Genomic DNA, 12365 nt, shown 5'->3' on the forward strand with positions numbered 1-12365 from the left:
AATTACAGCATTTGGGAGACCATGTCTTTTATGCGCTGGAAACGAAAAGAAAAAAAAAACCCACAAAACCACTAAGTCTCATAGTTGGAAGAGATGTGTTTACGCGGAGGCCCATGGGCGGCGGGGTTCCCCTGCTTCTGCTCCTTCCCGTAAAGGCGACACCAGCGTCTGCCGAGGGGACCTGTGGGCAGGCATGGGCCCTGCCATCCGCCACAGAGACACTGAGAGGACAGGGGCGAGAGGCCCTGGTACATGCAGCCCGTGCATCAGACGCACCGGACCGGACCGACGCAGCAAAACAAACTCTGGCAAAGCCCAGAGCGGGAGCTCTCGCGGGATTTGCGTGTGGGGCCGGCCGCCTCGGCAAGTCTCGCGTTGTTTGGTCAAGGGGCGGGGCGGTCACCGAGGGGGCGGAGTCCACCCGGGCTGAGCGTTGGGGGGCGTTCCCGGCCGTGTTGACACTGGCGTCTGTGGGGGGGGGGGGTGTGGCGCCCCGCGCATGCGCAGCTCCCCGGCGGTCGTGGAGGCCGGGACAGTCCGGCTGCCCCGGTCCGCGGGTCGCGGGGTCGGGCCCCGCCCTCCGCGCGGGCGCTGGCGGACGCCGTGCCCGGCCCTGCAGGCTCTGTCTGCGGCGCTCCGCCCGCTGCCGGCCTGCTGCTGCTTTGGCCTGGAGGGTTCCCGCCTACGCAGGTCGTGACGCCGGGACGGCGCTGCTGCTGTCTGAGCTTCTCCTGCGTCCACGGTAAGTGCCCTGCGCGTCTGCTGCTTTGGCATTTTAGACCCCGGAGGGGAGAAAAAGGTAGAAGCACAGCGAGCTAGCTGTCTTGCAGAGGCAAGGTGTTTTTCAGCTTATTTCGTTTATGCTTGTCTTTTGAAAATCGTGAAACCACAGCTGTGCCTTTACAATTCTGAAGAATTTGGGCTCGGAGGAGGAGTAGGAGGAATCCTCTTAGCAATGGAGTTTTTTCATTACCAAAGTATTGAGTGCTCTGTAAGAAAAAAGAAAACAATGAAGACCCACGACTCCTGCCCTCTTTCAGGCTTCTGCTCCCCAGCCCCAGTGTTTACTCTCCTTCTGCTCAGGGTAACCCAGTTCCAAGTGTATGCAGTCAGCCATTCAGGATTTTGCCGGTGCATGTCAGGAGTGTATTTATGGACAAAAATTGCATTCGTATGTAGAACATCGATCCCTCCACTTTTTTTTCATACTTTATTTTTAAATGCCACTATTTAAAATTGGCTTCACACCTTCAATAGCAAGTCCCTTAAAAACTGATTGTGTAATTTGTGATTTGAGACTTTGTCTTGTAGCTCAGGGTGCTCTAGAACCCCTTGTGTAGGGGAAGCTGACCTTGAACTTAGGGCTTCTCCTGCCTTCACCTCCTAAGTGCCCGGATCAAACACGAACTTGTCGTGCCCGGCCAGCAAGCTTACAAGCCAGTGTTTTGAAACTAAGTAGCTGAGACTTTCACAATATCTAAGGCCACATGTGATCCTTTCATATGAAGCAGGTCGAATAGTGTTGACATAGAGCTCCGTCAGTGTTTACAAGAAGGAGTGACTGCCGAAAGATTACATAAAGCTTACTTTTTCTTTATTGCATGTTTTAAAGTTTTCATACCATATGGCAGCTTTTAATTCTTTACACTTGAGGTTGCTTTATGATGAAGTATGATACAAAATCAGTGCCTAGAAGTCTGTACTGAAATAAGAAATCGCGGATGAAATGTTTTGCTAGGTGACCCCTAGGGAGACGTCTGAAAGTGGAAGACTATCGGTAGTGCACGACTTGCTAGTAATAACACTGTAAAAGGGAGCAGGTTCATGCTGCAACCAACTTTATTAGAAATGGAGTACTTATGCTAATCTTGATAGCTTCCAAGGAAAACACTCCTGAAGTAATCACAGGCAACCATCTTGTTCTAAATGTGCCTTTCCTTCTATCGTAGACTTAGTTGTGAGCGTTCTATTTAGAAACTGGGCTTAAAAGACGTGAAGAGGTGGTTCTCTGGTGTCTTAGTTATTTCTGGCAACAATATGCTAATGCTGTTTTTCATAAAGGCTTAAGTAGTGTCTTCCTGATTCTGTGGTCAGTCAGAGGAGGCCCGGAGCGCCTGCCTCTGGCCTTTCTGGGGCTGCTTTGCTTTTGTGGGTGTGCTGAGCACTAGAACTGCATTCTTTTGGCTCTGCCTTGTTCTCCTGAACGGAACACCTTATCAGAACTTTGTGGAGAGGTGTAGGAAACGCTCATGGTGTTGTTGGAAATGAGGTTTCTGGTGGTTTCATATTAAAATAGATGAACCTCTGTAAGCTGGAAAGAATACAAAGTAGAAATTAAGATTAAATTTTGCTTCTTTCATGGGCGTTAAAAATCTATAACTGCCTCATGGTATATTAATCTTTTTATTTACAGCAGGTGCAACTACTGTAGTTTTAAGGAAATATAACCAATAGTAAGATGTAAATAAAGTATAGTTGTTACATATTTGATGCAAAATCCATGTATAGTAAAAGATTTGAGCTGTTCTTCCCCGTGAAGGATGACAAGTTATGAGTGGAATATTTCAGCCTAGGAAAATATTTTTAATAGCACATAAAATCTTTTCACTTTTAGTTATTGAAGCAGGGAGGACAGGGAATGTACTGAGTGTGTTTTCAAAAATTGAGAGTAATGGCTGAAGTTGGAGCTTAGTAGTTGCCTGAGGCCCTCCAAGATTCCTAGTACCAGAGACAGGGCAGTCCTGTGGCTGGTGGGAAAGCTTACTTTCTAGTTTAACCTGAACACATTCCTTCCTGTGAGTAGTCAGAAATAAACAACTCTGTTTTGGATCTTGTGGGTCCCCCTCCCCCTTCTTTTTCTTCTTTTTAAACAAAAAGCACAAGGGATTAGATTATATCACCAATTTAAATTATTATTAGCCCTCTCTCTTTTTCATTTGTTTCCTGTGTTTTGTTTGTTTGATTTTGGTTTTGTCTTGTTTTGGCCAGGGTAAAGAACACAAAACGTACTACATACCAAAAATGTGAGAGTACTAAAATCCCAATTAGGGATTTAAGAAAAGCCATTTCAGCCTGGCGATGGTGGCGCACGCCTTTAATCCCAGCACTCGGGAGGCAGAGGCAGGCGGATCTCTGTGAGTTCGAGACCAGCCTGGTCTACAGAGCTAGTTCCAGGACAGGCTCGAAAGCCACAGAGAAACCCTGTCTCGAAAAACCAAAAAAAAAAAAAAAAGAAAAGAAAAGCCATTTCAGATTTCATTCGGAGTTGTTCCCCCCAGAACTGGGATTACAGGGAGAAGGCAAAGTGCGAGGAGTGGGCATGAAATTGAAAATTGACTGTCAGTAAACAAAGGGAGGATAAAGAGATTCCCTGAAGTCAGATGTGTGGGTTCAGAAGAAGATGAACTCACAGCTCTCTTAGTTTTGAGATACTGGAAAAATATCTAATTATAAGTATTCTTTATTAGTTGTATCCTCTTGGGAATTGAATTAGAATAATTAGTAGCTTTCAGCACCTCGCAAGTTTTGCATACTTTGTACAGCAATCTCATGTGTGTTCAGTTCATAATTGGAAGTTATACTGCATTTGAAGGACTGTGGTTTCTACCTGCTCTAAGCCAGCACCCCAATGCTCCTGCCTGGATTGGGTCTTCATGGTTTTGGTTCTCACTTTTCTAGCTGTGCCTGCCCCCTCTCCCCTCTGTTTTGGTCTTGCATCACCAGCTCATTTTTCTTTAACCTTGAGATTTGCTGCTGCTTTTCTCTCTGATCAATTCTTACTGGCTGCCATTCTATTTTGAATCGCTGTACCTCTCACTTCTTTATTTTAACAACCTTAATATTTTCTTAATCACATAGGCATCAAATCAAAAGGTCACCCCAGATTTTCCACTCTTGCTCTCAATGGTATTTTCTGTCACCATGCCTTTTCCCCTTGTTCTAGTAGCCCTGTACACAGTAAGATACCTCTAATCCGGGGTTTCCTTTTCATTTGGCTTACTGATATTCATTGTCCTAGAAAACCCTGATTGTGTTGTCAGGTGACTAGTAAAAACCCAAAACACATTGTGTGTGTGTGTGTGTGTTACCACCATCGAACGCTTTCTTCTCAATTGGTCCTTGTGATGTATGTTAGTCGCGGCTAGTATGTGGAGGGGCTGGGATTGCTGCTCCAGGCGCCATTCCTCTGTGTCATCTCTATTAAATGGCTCCAGTGCTTCTTAAAAAACATGAATTTATATAGTTATAGACTTTAGCATTGGCCCACAAAAGAATGTAAACTTCTTTTCTCATGCATTGTTCATTTCTTGGGATCTTTTTCCTGTTTTCATCTTCATTTTTAAAAGTAAGCCCTGTGTAAAGACAAGCTCTGACCCTCTTCCTGGTCTGTGTGGTAGTGGATTTCGCCTGTTCACACTTCAGGGTGATGTGGTGTTGTTTCCTCCCAATGCTCTAGCCACTGTAATTGGTGTGTGATGTTCTTGGAGCATAGCCAAGTCCTGTGTTATGTCAGAGTGAGTTCAGAATTGACCAGTGATGGAAAAACTCCTCTGCTTCAACATGTAAGAAATATTTCATTTTAGCTGCCGCATCTTTGATTCTGTTTGTTCTGTTTCTCTTTCTTTTTCTGGCACATAGACACACATTGCAACATTGAGTTTTATGTATCAAACAATCTGATTTTCTTGTTCTAAGTATGTAGATCATGTGAAATCTTTATTTAAATGATTAGGAAATGGTAAAGCGCTTATATAAAAGTCAGTTTATTTACATAGTTGGTTTCTTGATATTGTATCTAAATTTGTAAGACATCAATGTTTTGGAATTTGAATTACGCCCACTTCACAGTTTCTTCTGTGTGTATGCAGATAGAAGAGATGGAGCAAGATCATGTGTGTTCCATTTTCATTTTGTTATATCTGGAAGCTCCAGTCGTCTGGATACCAGCACAGATTGGATGCTGCATCAGGCTCTGGGTTCAATCCCTAGGACTACTCTCTCCACTAAAACAACACCCAAACCCAGTAGATGAACTTCTTTTTACTGGAGTGGGAGGAACAAGTTTAAAATAGAGCAGGGTGGTGGTAGCACAGCCTTTAATCCCAGCACTTAGGAGGCAGAGGAGGGCGACCTCTTGAGTTCATGGCCAATCTGGTCTTCAGACCAAGGTCCAGGAAACAGCGTAGCGAGACCCTATCTCAATCCAGGAGAAAAGCATAGTGCATGTATAGATTTGCGTAGTTGATTACGTGACACAGGAGGCGTGTGGATTCAGAGGGTTTGAAGAATGGCTAGCCCTATAGAAGTGTAATTAGACAAGAGGTGTGGCCAGGTGCGGTGATGGAGGGGAAAAGCCAAGCAAACTTGTCTGCAAAGATTCTTCCTGGTGTCTCTGTGCCTTCCAGTTGGTACAGGTCAGTATGCCTGAATGAGAGCAACTGGATCCTTCAGAAAAGGTTGGTCAGAGTTTCATTACTGGCTCTGAGTACAAGAGGGGAGGGGAGGGTTAAAATAAAATGCCCGATTTTCTGGCTCACGTTCGTGGGTGGAAACTATAATTTCTATAACCTGCTTTAGGGAAGAGGAGTACTAATTTCGGTGGCCGGCTGTGGAGGGAAATGGAGCAGGAGAAATAAGGGTAGGCACTCAGAGGGCCTGTTCCTGAGGCTTCTCCAGTATGTTCTCCGCGTTCAAAGTAGCCAGCGTCCTGGGGCCCCATGCTTTGGGGAACTGTGGTTTGAACCAGAGCAGATGTTTCTTGTTTCTTTTTCTGACCTGATGGTTCCTGGCTGGTGAGTGAACAGTACTGGACCATCTACTTGCTAGAGTTCATAAGAACTGGGAGAATGGGATGCTACGAGCTTCCCACACCAGCTTTTCACTCTGAATGTGCTAGAGTCATTGCTCAGGCTTTGATGTATAAACAAGAAATTTGTGCACCTTAAGAATACAAGAGGGGCTGCAAAGACAACTCATTTGGCAACGTGCTGGCTGCACAAGCAGGAAGTAAATTTAGATTTTCAACACCCATTTGGAAACCCAGGGGCAGTAGTAGCATGCCTGGAATTTAGCACAGGGAGAGGTGGGGCTGGATGGGAGGGTCCCAGGGGCTGCTGGCCAGCCATTTTAGCTGAACTGGTGAGCACCAGGGTCAGTGAGAGAGAGACCCTGTCTCAATAGGGTGGATTGATGAAGACACTCCAGATTTACTTTTGGCCATCTTATTCACGCATGTGCATGCACACGTCCACATACATGCCCATAAATACATGCACATATACATGTACACATGTACACCATGCATTCTGAAACACGCATTATGTCAGGATACTCTTGAATGTCAAGGCGGTGAAGAACAATGAATACCCATATCTTATAAATAAACTGTAAAAGTGGAGCCTGTACTTCTGGTATTTGGGATGTAGAGGTAGGAGGATTCAGAGTTCAGAGTCCTCTCTTATATAATGAGTATGAGACCAGCCTAGGCTCTGCGAGATCCTATCTCAGTGATGTAAACTCCCAAACAAGTGGCTGTAGCGGTGCTGTGGCAAAGGAAATAGTGAGTAGCCTTTGATTCCTTCGGACTTAAGGGGCTAGAAATGTAGCATTATGGAAATCATAGCAGCTTCTTAGATCTGTGTCTGCTCTTTCAGGTAATGCCAAGAATAGGTTCCCCAGCCTATGTATTTGTACATATTTATTCGTACATATTTTTATACATAGTAGTTTGGTTATGGAGTATTTTCTCTTTTTTTAATAAATAGAGATTTTTCAGGTTTTTCTGGTAGATATAAAAATTAACTTTTTTACTTTTTCTTTAGACAAGGCTCTCAGACTGGCTTCAAACTCCCCACCTAGTAGAGAATGACCTTGAAATTGTGGTCTCCCTTTGTCACCTGGTGTGTGACGTTGCCGGTGTGCCCCTCCCCACCACTTATGTAGTGCTGGGGATTGAACTCAGGGCTTCCTACAATGCCATTTGAGTACTTTACCATCTGAGCTGTCTCTCAGCCCAGAAAATCTATTTGTAAAAGTTGACTATGCCATTTCGTTTTAGACTCCACTGTGTGTGTTTCTAAATTTGGTTGAAGATATGGTTCATTTGTGTTTATGCACATTGAACCAGTATTCTTTCATTTCTTCTTTTCATACTGAAAAGAAGTTCTTGCTGAAGTTCTTGCTGGCCTGGAACTCCCTGTGTAGGTCAGGCTGGCTTCGTCCTTAGAGAGATCACCTACCTTTGTCTCTCAAATGCTAGTAAAAGGCAGATGCCATCATGCCTGGCTTCTTTGCTCTTCTTATAACCACTATTCTTTATAAGACATTGTAAATAACATAATAAACCAAAAGGTATTTTGTTGGGTTTTGCTTCTGCATAGTACGCTCATGGGGAGTCTTTGAAGAAATATGAGAAAGTGTAAAGAAGTTCACAGTGATTGGAGCGGTGTCACTGTCCGGGACTACCATGGCGGGTAATTGTGAGGGGCCTCTTCATAAAAAGCTCAGCTTGATATTTAGCTCCCATGTACCACAGATAATGATGATAGCTGTGGACAGTGAGTGCTCAGATTCCCTTTGAAGTGGAACTGTGTCATGAGGACATGGTGCCTTCAGAGTCCAAGCTGTGCTGAGGCCTTCAACTGACATCAGGAAATTTTCTGTACATGCATGGTCAGACTTAATTGTTGAGTTGTTGGTTATGGAGCCACAGGCAGATGGATCACTCAGCGCTCTGCTGTTGTTACCTGTGCCTTGCCATATGTTTAGTAGAAGGAAGTAGAAATTCTTCAGTTCCAAACACTGGTTTATGATATTTGCGAGGACAGTTTATTTTATTCCTGTGACTCCTGACTCCTGATATGTTCAGTTTTCATTAGTATCCCCCCCGCCCCGTGTGTGTGTGTGTGTGTGTGTGTGTGTGTGTGTGTGTGTGTGTGTGGTCTTACTCTAGCCTAGGCCTGCAACCCTAACACTCAAACTCACCGTTTTCCTGCCTTGCGGTCTACATGCTGAGATTACTGCTGTGTACCACCATACCGAGCTCATCACTGTTTCTTGGTGACTAGATTGTATGTGTGTATGCATGCATGTATGTATATATGTATATGTATGCATGTTTTTGAGACAGTCTTATGTAGCCCAAGCTGCCATTAGTGGACTATGAAGCTGAACATAATTTTCACCTTATCTTGCTGCCTCCTTCCACCTCTTGAGTGTGGGGTTACAGGCGTGGTTTATATGACACTAGAATTTCCCTCAGGCCTTAGGCCAGCTAGGAGAGTTTGACTACATCTCTAATCCCTAGAGCCAATTTAAAAATTGTAGTTAGTTTTCATATTCATACATAGGAGCAGATTTTGGAAAACAAAAATAATCAGTTGGATTTTAGTGTCAAGAAAAGCATGCAGTGGTTTCTGCTGGTTCAACATGCATTGTAAATCCTCTCCTAAAAGAGTAACTTTTAAGTCATTTTAATGGGGTTGATTTGAATAGAATGATTTAAACGCATTCTTTTGGGAGCCAGAGAAATTAAAAATGAGAAGACGTTTGCACAGTGGCTTATAGATATCTGTTCATCATAATTGGTTATTAAATCATTTTGGCTCTTAAAAGGGTGAAATGCGTCGTTACTTACAATGAGAAAGACGCTTGCTTTTTCTCTATTAAGAACTTGTGTTACCAATGGCAGTCATTGGTTTTATTGTTTCACAAAGCATTTAACAAAGTAGATGTAGTTGGTACTAATTAAATGTGTGTACACATGTGTGCATACACACACTCCACACCAGGTGTGGTGGAAATAGCCTCCCTGCTGTGCTTCAGGAAAAGTGACAATTTTTATGTGAGTGGCAGTTCCCGGAATTGGGACCCTGATATTTTTGGTATTGTTTCCCTGGTGACACTTTGATCTTACTCTAGGGAAACCCGTGTCAGACTTGTGACTTCCACAATTACAAAATAACAGACTTGGTGGTTCATTAAGGCAGTGGTAGAAAACTGTCGTTACTGAGTATTTTCTAAACTTTTTATCCCTTCGGGAAGTGAATGGTCCAGGATGCTTTAAATATATATTATCATAACCTAGCAAAAATTGTTATGGGTAGTGATGGAGATTTTTATCAAAGCCACTGGGGATAATTGCAGAGAAAAGATGATTTGAAAGGGGAGGGGCTAGGTTTTAAATGTATTAGATTTGAAGTGCATAGTGGGGTCCACCTTCCCTGTAAATTAATCTAGAAATTTACTAGCTACATTGGAATTTTTGATCAATCAGTAAAGCAGAAGAAATAGTTATTCTGCTCTAAAACCTTCCAGACTAGTGGTCCTCAACCTCCCTAAAGCTGAGACCCTTTAACACAGTGGTCCTCAACCTCCCTAAAGCTGAGACCCTCTAACACAGTGGTCCTCAACCTCCCTAAAGCTGAGACCCTTTAACACAGTGGTCCTCAACCTCCCTAAAGCTGAGACCCTCTAACACAGTGGTCCTCAGCCTCCCTAAAGCTGAGACCCTTTAACACAGTGGTCCTCAACCTCCCTAAAGCTGAGACCCTTTAACACAGTGGTCCTCAACCTCCCTAAAGCTGAGACCCTTTAACACAGTGGTCCTCAGCCTCCCTAAAGCTGAGACCCTCTAACACAGTGGTCCTCAGCCTCCCTAAAGCTGAGACCCTTTAACACAGTGGTCCTCAGCCTCCCTAAAGCTGAGACCCTTTAACACAGTGGTCCTCAACCTCCCTAACACTGAGACCCTCTAACACAGTGGTCCTCAACCTCCCTAAAGCTGAGACCCTCTAACACAGTGGTCCTCAACCTCCCTAACACTGAGACCCTCTAACACAGTGGTCCTCAACCTCCCTAAAGCTGAGACCCTTTAACACAGTGGTCCTCAACCTCCCTAAAGCTGAGACCCTTTAACACAGTGGTCCTCAGCCTCCCTAACACTGAGATCCTTTAACACAGTGGTCCTCAGCCTCCCTAACACTGAGATCCTTTAACACAGTGGTCCTCAACCTCCCTAACACTGAGACCTTTAACACTGTGGTCCTCAGCCTCCCTAACACTGAGACCCTTTAACACAGTGGTCCTCAGCTTCTCTAACACTGAGAACTTTAACACAGTGGTTCTCAGCCTTTTTATTGCTGCAACCCTTTAATATAGTTCCTTGTGTTCTGGTGAACCCAAAGATAACATTATTTCGTTGTTACTTCATTAGGGTAATTTAGGTACTGTTATAAATCATAATGTAAATATTTTTGGACATAGAGGTTTGCCAAAGGGGTTGAGATCCACAGACTGAGAACCATCATCCCAGACTGTGTTGGAGGTTAAACAAAAAAGTTAACCAACTAACCAACCAGCAAAACAAAACAAAACAAAACAACAAAAACCCCACAGCTGCTTAAATTGCCCTTCTGGCAGATGGAAGCCACAGTTTTTGTATATTTCCTTTAAGGAGTCATCTCAGTTTTTACTGGAAGAAATTGCGCATATTTACTGTGCTTAGAGAAATACCTGTCTTGTGAGCTCTAGGCATGTGACAATACATTTCTACCCTGGACCAGCCAACTGTTTAAAAAAAGTTAACTAGTTTGCAGCAATGATGTTGAATATCACAAGTTACTAAAAAGTGTCTTTTTTTTATGTTATTGTTGTTAAGCATGTTGTTTTAGTCAGGGAGGGTAGTTTCTGCCTGTAATTTCAGCACTGGGAGAGCAGAGGAAGATTGCCACAGTTTGAAGGTTGAGCCCAGACTGGTTTACACAGAGCTTTTAGGGAGTGAGGGCTGTATTTCAGAAACAAAAACAAAAATCCCCAAGCTCCTGTTTGGTTCCTGCAAAACTTTTTTTTTTCACCGAGAACAAACAAGCAGAACACCCGTGTGTGTGATAATAGACTTTCCGGCGCATAGCACACGTCCGCGGAGTGCGTTTTTTTCTGTTGTTTTGTCTATCAACTTGAATGTCACAGGAACCTTCTCAGGTCACAGTAGATGTTACTGTTTATGATTGACATTTGTGTCAAGAATTTAACTTTGTCAAATTCTTTGTTCCCTTACTCCTTTGAGATTTCTGTCTTTTGCCTGTTAATTGTTCTGCTTGTCCATGCATAGTTGTGTTAATGATTACGGAGGTCTGTAGAGGAGAGAGGGAACAGGAAAATTCATGTGCTTCAGTTAACACTGTTCAAGCTGACTGTCACGTATGAAAGCCCTAAGGTGCCTTCTGATTAGAGCTGCGCCACTCAGTGGGCGGCTGCTGCTCTAGTACCCTGAGTAGCTCTGGGCATCTATCCACCTTTCTAAGATCAGAGTAGATGGAAAGCTGAAGGTGGACGCTGGGACAGGTGTTAGAACTCTTCCAGGATCTGAGGGAAACCCCGGAGTACTCTAGTTTAAGCCAGACAAAAGGAGTGTTTGTGTTTCGTAATGAAATCAAACTGGGCATTGTGGATGCTTTGTCTGGGCAGGTGGTAAGCCAGGTGTTAGTTGCATCCTAGGTTCTAACCCTGAGCACTGCCCCCATAATTCCCATTCTGGCTTTAGGATTCTGTTTCTCTGGCCCCAGACAAAGAGAAGAAATTATAGTAATTCGGGCAAAGAATATTTGGAGAATTTCTTAGTTTAAGAAATTGGCTAATCTGAGAGTAGGGACACACACTTGAGGTGGAGGCAGGAGGATCAGGAGCAGAAGGCAGTCCTTTCCTTTAGAGTTCTAGCTGTCTTCAACTGCATGGAACTCAGTCAAGGTGAGTGGGGCAGAAAGCAGCAAGAGAGAGAGAGAGAGAGATGTTGGCACAGCCATAACCACGCCTTGTTTTGTTTTTGGGACATAATGCTATGTAACCCAGGCTGGCTTCATCCTCCTGGCGATCTTCCAGATGACAAGCAGGTGCAGCCATATCTGGCTCAAATCTGCCCCAAGTTGAGGGTTGTGGTTGAGCAGCACCCAAGCAAGAAGCTAACCTGGGGCCTGAGCTCCAGGCCTTGGAGACATTGTGTCTTTGGCTGATGGGATAAGTTCTCAGTAGAATTTGCCAGGAATCTACCTATGGTAGCAGCAGAAACAGTTGTTCTTGTAGATAATTTGTTGAAGACTTCCTTCTCCATAATTCGCAGGGGAAGCCTGTGGGCTTGGTGCACTGTGGAAGCCTGGTGCTTGAAAAGCCTGCCAAGACTGCTGCTCCAATGAAGAAGCAGAGCCTTTGCCTCCTGCAGTATCTTCAGTGCCATCTGTTAAACATTAACTACTAGTTGACATCAGTATAGGAAACAGTGTATTCTTCCTTTGTCTGATCCACTGGTTCTTAACCTTCCTAATGCTGTGACCCTTTAACTATAGTTCCTTATGTTGTGGTGACCCCCAACC

At 44.1% G+C, this 12365-nt stretch overlaps 1 protein-coding gene across 5 annotated transcripts in view; it reads left to right on the forward strand.

The window, feature by feature from the left end:
* The first annotated feature begins 505 nt into the window (after window positions 1-505).
* The window catches only part of Pcmtd1 (protein-L-isoaspartate (D-aspartate) O-methyltransferase domain containing 1), a 60463-nt gene continuing 48603 nt past the window's right edge, over window positions 506-12365 (forward strand). The window contains exon 1 of one of the 5 annotated variants that reach the window (XM_075967100.1): window positions 506-742. The gene's annotated coding sequence lies outside the window, so the exon portion shown is untranslated. The remainder of the gene's footprint in view (window positions 743-12365) is intronic. The other 4 variants (XM_075967099.1, XM_075967096.1, XM_075967098.1 and 1 more) reach the window with 4 other exon arrangements.

Source organism: Microtus pennsylvanicus, chromosome 3, assembly GCF_037038515.1.
Source record: "Microtus pennsylvanicus isolate mMicPen1 chromosome 3, mMicPen1.hap1, whole genome shotgun sequence".
NCBI classification, from domain to species: Eukaryota; Metazoa; Chordata; class Mammalia; order Rodentia; family Cricetidae; genus Microtus; species Microtus pennsylvanicus.